General features: G+C 38.2%; 1 non-coding gene across 1 annotated transcript; it reads left to right on the top strand.

Moving 5' to 3' along the window:
* The first annotated feature begins 8,903 nt into the window (after window positions 1–8,903).
* Window positions 8,904–8,975, top strand: TRNAE-UUC (transfer RNA glutamic acid (anticodon UUC)). The gene has a single exon. It is a non-coding gene; the product is annotated as a tRNA-Glu (tRNA).
* The last annotated feature ends 699 nt before the right edge of the window (window positions 8,976–9,674 follow it).

Genomic DNA, 9,674 nt, shown 5'->3' with positions numbered 1-9,674 from the left:
TGTGGGAGGGGGGATGGGCTAAATGGGTAAAGGGAACTAAGGAATCTACTCCTGAAATCATTGTTGCACTATAAGCTAACTAATTTGGATGTAAATTAAAAATAAATAAATTAATTAATTAATTAAATTTTAAAAAACAAACAAAAATTATATGTCAACAAAAATAGTTTGACATATACACATACAAAAGAGAGTGTCGTGCAGCTGGTTTCGACATAATGTGAGTCCTTGAGAATTTTATCAAGTCATCTGATCAAAAAGCCCACACTCACTTAAACAAAATGATGTCTCTTCTAGACAAATAAGGCAATTCCCTTGTGAGGGCTTTGAAAAAATTTTTTGTTGCTAAAGCCTGTGAAAAATTCTCAAATATTGAAGGTCATGCAACAGGTGATTTGCCAGGCAATTTTTTTTATTTACAACCATATTCTTTAATTTCTGACTTCAAACCATCAAGAACAAATTATGAAGGTCTTTGGAAATGTCAATAGTAGCCAATCCTGAATATTGTTTAAAAATACTGTTTAGAGAGACAGTGTCTCATATTTTTCATTAGCTTTAGCTAAAGAATATTTTAGGGAGGCAAATTTTGGACCTAAATTGCATTCAGAAGCCTTATACCATTTAAAGAAAGTAGATCATGAAACAGTAGAGATTTTGTTTCCTTTCTGTTCTAAAGTGCTGCTCAAGTGAACTATCCTGCCTATATTAAAAATTCTCTAAAGTGTTCTCTTTGGTTTCAAATGTGTTGGCAAAATTGTGCCAGTTAGAAAGATATGCACAATAATTTGAGTTAATAGTGATAAAATATAAGGAAAGCAAGGGGTCAGCCTGGAGGAAGTGTAGTTTATATTGAAGAAACCAATGAAAATTACAAAATATCTATAACCAGCACTCTCAACAATAGCCAAATTGTGGAAAAAGCCTAAATGTCCACCAACTGATGAATGGATAAAGAAATTGTGGTTTATATACACAATGGAGTACTATGTGACATTGAGAAAGAATGAAATATGGCCCTTTGTAGCAACGTGGATGGAACTGGAGAGTGTGATGCTAAGTGAAATAAGCCATACAGAGAAAGACAGATACCATATGTTTTCACTCTTATGTGGATCCTGAGAAACTTAACAAAACCCATGGGGGAGGGGAAGGAAAAAAAGAAAAAAAAAAAAGAGGTTAGAGTGGGAGAGAGAGCCAAAGCATAAGAGACTCTTAAAAACTGAGAACAAACTGAGGGTTGATGGGGGGTGGGAGGGAGGGGGGGGTTGGTGATGGGTATTGAGGAGGGCATCTTTTGGGATGAGCACTGGGTGTTGTATGGAAACTAATTTGACAATAAATTTCACATAATAAAGAAATAAATAAATAAAATAAAAAATAAGGATGGCTCTTGTATGATTGCGTGTGTCTGAAGCTTGGTAAAGATCGATCATCATCTATTGGGGCCAGAAAATATCTAGTTTCAAGCAGATAAAATTAAATAAGTGCAGTTTTTGAGAGAATACAAAAATAAGACTGAGGAAGAAGTTCTTACCAGGGTTTTAGATGGTGACCAGGGCAAAGGTTGCTCAAAGAACACTGAGAAGAAACCTCAATTTCTTAGCCCCTGAGATGGCTTGATGATGGATTTCTCAGATCTGGATCTATAGACTTTCCCTCCAAAGACAAATAACTTCTAAGATACAAGGCAAGCAGACAACAGGGGATTAGACAAACAGGTAGTAAATACTAATAAACAATTTTATTAAAGAACAATATAAATATACTCTGATGAGTAAAAATCCCAAAAGACCTAATTCCTAAGAAAAACAAATAAACCTAATGCTGAAAAGGCTTTAGCAAAATAGGGGAGTTCGATTCAGCATGTACTCACCACCCTGCCAAGGCACACGGCATCTGGTGCAGGTACAGGCACAAAGTCCAAGATGTGTGTGCCATCACTGAGTCAAGCATACTAGGCCAAGGCAGGAAGCTCTCAGTGCACCTAAGTGGAGCTTTATTTCCATAATGCTCTTCAGCCAAAGACCACCAGGGGCATACCTGTAGCTAAACAAATTGGTTTTATTACTCTTTTCAGTGAGAAAGAACATGTACCATAGGGAACCATGGCATCTTCACAAGAGGCTGTTCCAAAGAATCTATCATATAATTTGGTTTCTAGTTGGCTGAATTGATATGCTCTCAGAAAATGTAGACAATTCTATAACTGGGTATCCCAATTCATCATATCTAGGGGGAGGACCCTCAAGACTATAGAAGGAAAAAGTTATAATTGATCAAGAAATTGCAGTCACTCATTATAGCTGAGAGAGAGGTGTTTGGCATTTTGTGGGTGGCATAGGGACCTTGTTTTTCATCTATACTTAGACAACATTGAAATGGCCTTGCTTTGTCTCACTTCATAATGGCCTCAGAGGGACTTTGTCTGAGTTTTGTGTTCTGTAAGATTGCTTATGTGCAATAGGAAAATAACATGATCTAGATATGAATACCAGACCAACTCCCTGGATATCTGGGGCTGTATATTTTTTTGTCTTTCTCAAAACTAAAGTTTTGGGAAATACACACATACAATTTGAATTAATTATAATATAGGGTGAGAAGTGAGTTATAAGGATGTATAGAAGGTGGAGTAGTGGTATGATGTAGGAAATCATCAAAGGTATGGATGGGGGCCACCATGGAGCAAAGCTTGGTTCTAGAAAAATATCCACAATGAGGTGATATTTAACCTAAGTCTTGACAAATAAGGAAGCATTCCTTAGGTAAAGCAGATGAAGGATATGCACAAAGTTGGGGGAAGAAGGCAATTTAGCAGAGGTAAATTGGCACATACAAAGGAAAAGAGTTTTTAGTACTGCACAGTAGGAGAAACAACAAAGAATACAAAGCACAGAGAAATATGGCTGTATGTAGAGGCATGAGTCAGATATTAATGGCCTTTCTGAACTGCTAAGGAATTTGACCTTAGATGATAAATAACCATTGGAAGGTTTTAATTAGTGGACTAATGAGATATTAGATAGAAGATAAAACCAAGGTATTGACAGACCAGCAAGGAAACATTTTCAATCATTCAGGAGTTACCCAAGGGAGGTCTAAACTAGGGCCCTGTTGATGGGATAGAAAGGAGGAAGGTGACAGAGACTTTAGGTCTACTTCCTAAAGCCAGAGGTGAATTTTTCATGAAGTAAATGAGGCTTTAGCTTTAGGAAGCTTCACTTTTCACTGGCCCTTTTCAAGACCCTGGGCGTGGCTCACAGACTGTCTTATGTAGTCACAGGTTTTGTAAAGTTTACAAAGTAAGTTATTTTAACTACAATCAGGTAAATGTCTCCTTCTCCTTGGAATTCTGGTCCTTCACAACTCCCCTCAGGTTGGGTGGAATTGGATGGCTATGAGAATTCAAGGTCTGGCTGAAGAAAGTAATATGGGGGCATTAGAAGTTAATAAATAAAAATACCCTTTTCTAGATTTTTTTAATGTTTATTCATCTATTTTGAAAGAAAGAGAATAAGTGGGGAAGGGGCAGAGAGAGAAGAGAATCCCAAGCAGGCCCCATACTCAGCATTTAGCCCGATATGGGGTTCAATCCCAAGAACTGTGAGATTGTGACCTGAGCCAAAACCAAGAGTCAGACACTTAACCAACTGTGCTGCCGAAGTGCCCCTCTTTTCTAGATTTTTAAATATTTTTGGTATTTTTCATTTTGTGTATGTGTAATTAGTTGTCATTTGTCTGCAATGAATATTCACTTTCATACAGAATTTTGCATTCATGAATTTGTATTCTTTTTCTTTAAATGGATCCCAACATTTGTATGAGTGCTGAGCCTCACAGACTTGAACTTCACCATGCTAATCACTCAGTATTATGACACAAACAGCTAGAGGTGTTATCTTGATAAGAACATTTCCTATGTCTCTGGCACTGGAAGATGTCTGCAATGGAAGAAAAGCAGCTTTGCTACTTACAGAGCCAGAAGCTAGCCTGTGGAAAATTCTTCCAATTACCAGACATGCAAAATTTTAACTAGAGGATGGCATTATCATTGGTTTCCTCTTAGGAATATACTTGATACCATTCAAAAACTCCTAGATACTTTTCTGGATAGGAATCATATAGAAAATAATTTATAACAAGTCCTATGATTGCAAAGCACAAAATCACAGCTATCCTACAAACTGTGAATGTTCATCTGTGTGTGAAATTATGTTTTACACATTCCAACACAATGGGGTTTTAACAAATCTTGACACATTATGTGAAAGTCACATAAATAATACCAAAGTAATAATTCATTAAGAAAAAGATATAGATTTCAAAAAGAAGTGGTAAATAAACTCTTAAATTCTTTGATAATCTAATTAATAAAAAGGAGCAAATGGGGCTCCTGGATGGCTCAGTAGGTTAAGCATCACTCTTGATTTCGTCTCAGGTCATGATCTACGGTCATGAGATCAAGCCTGCCTTGGTCTCCGCACTGAGTGTCTGTCGAGCCTGCTTGGGATTCTTTCTCTCCCTGTCTCGCTCTCTGTCCCTCCCAACTCATTCTCAATCTCTCACTCTCTCTCTCTCTCTCTCTCTCTCTCTCTCTCACTTTAAAAAAATAAAAAAGGAGCAAATCATATGAATTCATTGAGAAAATATTTAAATTTCCTGCTGATTTGACACAAAATACTGATTTCAACAAAGACTGAAACAACCACAAAATCTTCTAAGATGCCAGTGCAATGAGACACAACTACTAAACTGGTAAATAAGTGTCAACAATTGAGGGAATATTTGAAATATCCTGCAATGTTATGATTCATGTATGAAAAAACTTTAACAGAAGTTGCTGTAATTTAATAGCAATGTTAAAAATGTATGTTATTACTAATAATGAGTTGAGAAACTAAAATAAAAATTTTCAACTATCAATAACAAAAGAACAATTTTCAAAAATCATGCTAAATTTTTAAAAAATTTTAAAAAGGTGGGGGGGGGCACCTAGGTGGCTCAGTCGTTTAAGCATCTGACTTCAGCTCAGGTCATGATCCCGCAGTTCGTGGGTTCAAGCCCCACATTGGGCTTTGTGCTGACAGCTCAGAGCCTGGATCCTGCTTCAGATTCTGTGCTTCCCTCCCTGACTCTCCCCACTCACACTCTGTCTCTCTTTCAAAAATAAATATTAAGAATTTTTTTTAATTCAAAAATCATGCTAATGACTGCATTATCTTTAGATTCTCTCCACAGAAAATATTACATTCTGTGTCACATGAGGAAAGGATCAGAGTATGCAGCCAAAAAGAAATGTAGAAAAAAAATTAACATGGGGGCATTAGAAGTTGATAAATAAAAATATTCTTTTCTAGATTTTTAAATATTTGTGATATTTTTCATTTTTAAATGTGTAATTCGTTGTGATTTCTTCTTACTCTAAATATTCACTTCCATACAGAATTTTATATTCATGATTTTGCATTCTTTTTTTTTTTTAAATAGATCCTAACATTTGTGTAAACTCTAAGCCCCAAAAACTTGAATGGGCTTCTACTCAACCAATAAAAATCTAAGCCTGTGTGCCCTCAAGAATTATCTCCCTGACAACTTCATTCCTACTGAAAAGCAAGCATGGCTTCATGATGAATGACATCATCTTTTTAATGGTTACTACAGTCTCTTCAATCATATGCTAATTCTCTAAAGCAATGACTATTTTTTTCAACATACTTGGAAATGTAGCTTATTTTAAAGGAGTCCCCGGGGCGCCTGGGTGGCGCGGTCGGTTAAGCGTCCGACTTCAGCCAGGTCACGATCTCGCGGTCCGTGAGTTCGAGCCCCGCGTCGGGCTCTGGGCTGATGGCTCAGAGCCTGGAGCCTGTTTCCGATTCTATGTCTCCCTCTCTCTCTGCTCCTCCCCCGTTCATGCTCTGTCTCTCTCTGTCCCAAAAATAAATAAACGTTGAAAAAAAAAATTAAAAAAAAAAAAAAAAAAAAGGAGTCCCCATTTTAGAGATGAATTCATAAATGTTTTTTATTCACTGAAGGGAATTTTCTTCTCCCTCTAATAATTCAGGAATTCTCATTGATTTAAATAATGTTGAATTGGGGCACCTGGGTGGCACAGCAGGTTAAGCATCCAACTCTTGATCTCAGCTCAGGTCATGATCTCATGGTTTGTGAGTTGGAGCCCTGAATCAGGCTCTTTGCTGATGGTGTGGAGCCTGCTTGGGATTCCCTCTCTTCTCTGCCTCTTCCCCAATTGTGACGCTATCTCTCACTCTCTCTCAAAATACATAAGTAATGTTAATTTAAAAATTTTAAATAATGTTGAAGTTGTGAATCACATTTCAACTCTGCTTTTACACACCAGAATAAATTTGTTAAATAAATACTCTGTAACTGCTCTTTTCCCACCCCTCAGCCCACTAGGCTTTCATCTTTGCATGATGACTTTAAAAAGCAAAGTGTCTATATACTGGGAGCAACTGTAGTTTTTTATTGTTGTTGCTGTTGATATTGCTGTTGGAAAACTCAGATTTCAATTAAATAGTATGTTTTCCTTAAGTCTCTCCTATTATTAGGTAAATCTGGATGATCACAGTTAGGGGAAGAATTGTGTTAAAACATGAAATTTCCATTGTAGTAAATCAAAACCAGTGGGTAATTGGCAATTCCATGTGGCTAGCCCAATATAATGAACAGTTACTTTTTAAATAAATGTTTGGTTTGGCTTAGAGAGTAATCAAAGATGCTCTATGGAAGTAATGCCAGTTTTGTGTTTGCTTTGTTTAGTGTATTTGTTAGCAAGAGTAAGGGTGGTTAACATCTTCCTTCCCAACTGGACACATTTTTAGAAACACAAGTTGAGGAACTCGGACTTGCCAAAAAATCACTTTCATAATCTTACTATCATTGAAAAGAAAATAAACCAATCAAAAATTATTGCATATCTATCGTATATTAGGCCCCATGTTTAGTATGGACAGGATAGAGAGACAGTTCAGAATCCTACCCCATCTTAAGAGCCATCTTGTGGCTCTGGCCCCTCCTGCCTCAGAAGGCTCTGCATTCAGGTGATGAGGGGCTGGGGGATGCCAGTCAACTATTGATTTTTCAGAATGTTAATGAATAACCTTGAAGTCCGTGCTGTGCTCTTTGTTCTCCCATGTGGGAGCTGCAGAGAGTGTTAAGAGTAGGAAGAGGCCCCAAGACTCTCTACTGAGAGGACTGCCTCCCAGACAATCCTAATATGCTGCCATCATAGGGTACCTGGCTATGGGCAGCACAGAATTGAAAATGCCAAACTAAATATACACCTTCCACACTTCAATACCTAACTGCCAAGTTGTTCCTACCCATTCCTTCCCTTCCCTCCACAAATGGACTGTGCCCATTTCCATTGTCTGGGTTTGTGTCCTCACTTCTTCCCTAACACTGGATATTTTAGCATTGTTTTACATTGTGCTGCCATGGTTACACATGAGGCTGAGCTTTTTCCCTGAATTTACTGGCTAATCAGAACTCCTTGCCCCCTATCCCTGTGGGTTTCCCCAGATGCTTAGTTTCAGTTGTATGGTATGCATAGTCACCTTTTCCTATCAAACATATTGCAAACATTTCCTTACAATCTGTAGAATTTTGACATATTGATGTTATTTATGGTCCCTTTCATGTCGAAAAATGTTTTCAATTCTTAAGAATTTTGATTTTTCATCAGACATTTGAAATTCTTAGAGATTAGGAATATTTTAATCCCTTCACCCTTCTTCCCTTTTTCCTTAGGGTGATCCTGGCCCTCCACTGTGGTAATGTTATCATGCCCCAAGGTGTGTGTATTACTTGCACAGCAGTGTGTCTTGATATTAAGTGTCTGAGAAGCAGTTCAAGAACAATGCGGGGTTTACGAAAATTGAAAAATAGAATTGCTTGGTCATAAACACATTTAGAAAATCCTGACACTGTGCCTCCTTGATCAATTTTTAGGAGTTTCTAAGAACTTCCTTTTTCCCACATACTTGCCAACACTTCACATTTTCACACTTTTGTTTTTTGTCCAAATGCTAGCTGGGAGCCAGAGAGTTTGAGATTTTTTTCAAATTGTTTTGTCCATGGGGTTCCTCTCCAACTAATGGCCTATTCACAGCAAGTTCTAACTTTCATATCGCAGTGTTTGTCTTACTAAAAATCGTGTGTAGTTTCTTATCTATATATTTATCTTTTGTTTATTCCCAATCTGTGTTGTTGTTGTTGTTGTTGTTGTTGTTATTCCCCCCACCCCCGCCCCCAGGTACGAGTTCTTTACTGTAGTGCAATGTGTGGATTTTTCCTTTACTTAAAGTTTTGGGTGTTTTGCTTTGGTTTTATTAATGTAAGGCCAATCCTAAACAAGATCGTGAAAACAGTAGTCTCCGAAGGCCATATTCGCCCAAAACGTTCCCCACAGGTTATTCCGGGTTTCATTCATGCAGGCATCTAACTGTGAAATTCCAGTTAAAATGCCCTAAGGGCTAAACTCTCATGATTGGAAAAATCTGGTCTAATAAAAGGTTATCCGCAGCGACAAACCCGGAGAACTGGGACCTGGGGAGCCAATCTCAGAATTTGTTCCTTGAGCCATTTAGTCCATTCTTATCCAAATCTCACCGTGGGAGCTTTTTAACAGAGATTTCTGGAGATTCAGTCCTGGCTGCAGCCTCTCTAAGCAGGGAGACAGGCAGGCCGCGGCGTCCATTAGACAAAGCACCCGCTCCCACCCTTGGGCGGAGAAAGCGTCGGGAGCTCACCGCAACTAGGGAAAGCCGAAAAGCCACGCATGCGCAGAAAGCTGGTGCGGCAGGAGGCGGGGTCGAACACAGAAGGCGGAAGCTAGAGAATGTTTCAATTTACTTACACGGCAGGCTGGAGTTGTCTTCTCCCACATGGTCTAGCGGTTAGGATTCCTGGTTTTCACCCAGGCGGCCCGGGTTCGACTCCCGGTGTGGGAAAGAGTTACCTTTTAGAACTCTCAAAATTATCACCCAGTCAATTTAGACCATTCCTAGCAAAAATGTATTACATATAGCTGTAATTACTTAAATAAAACTGTAATTACATAGGGGGAACGTGGAGATCGGAACGCCTAGCTTGTGATACTCAACCCAGAAAAGCTTGCTTGTGTGGTTAATTAACTTCTTCCCATCATACAATTCATTTAAAATGTTACAAGTGATCATAATATTTAGTGGTCAAACTCTATTAGGTAAAGGATTTTTTTGTTGTTCCTACTTTATTCAGATAATTTACATATAACACTGTGTACGTTTAAGGTGTACAGCATGATGGTTTTTACGTTATATATTTACCATAGTAGCGTGAGTTAATAAATACCTCCATCACCTCACATAATTACCAGTTCTTTTAGACTTCTTAGAATTCTTATGCCCTGGCCAATCCACTGCTGTCTATGCCAACACTAAGTGTTTCTGGACCAAAATTAAAGAGACGGTGAACAATAGGAAGAGAGAAGGGGCATGAGAAACCTGCACTCAAGAGCAGCTGATATTTGAGAACTCAGTGGGGATGGCAGGCTGCTGTCCTGAAGCAAGAGTCACTAGGGCTGAGATAAGAAATGAGAGGTTTCCAAATAGAAGTACAGCTTTAACAGAGGTTTAACAGAGGTAGAGAGTGAAGGAAAAAACCAAATC

This window comes from Herpailurus yagouaroundi, unplaced genomic scaffold, assembly GCF_014898765.1.
Source record: "Herpailurus yagouaroundi ecotype Mexico unplaced genomic scaffold, PumYag 185, whole genome shotgun sequence".
Classification (NCBI taxonomy): Eukaryota; Metazoa; Chordata; class Mammalia; order Carnivora; family Felidae; genus Herpailurus; species Herpailurus yagouaroundi.
This window is presented reverse-complemented; position numbering and strand designations above follow the sequence as displayed.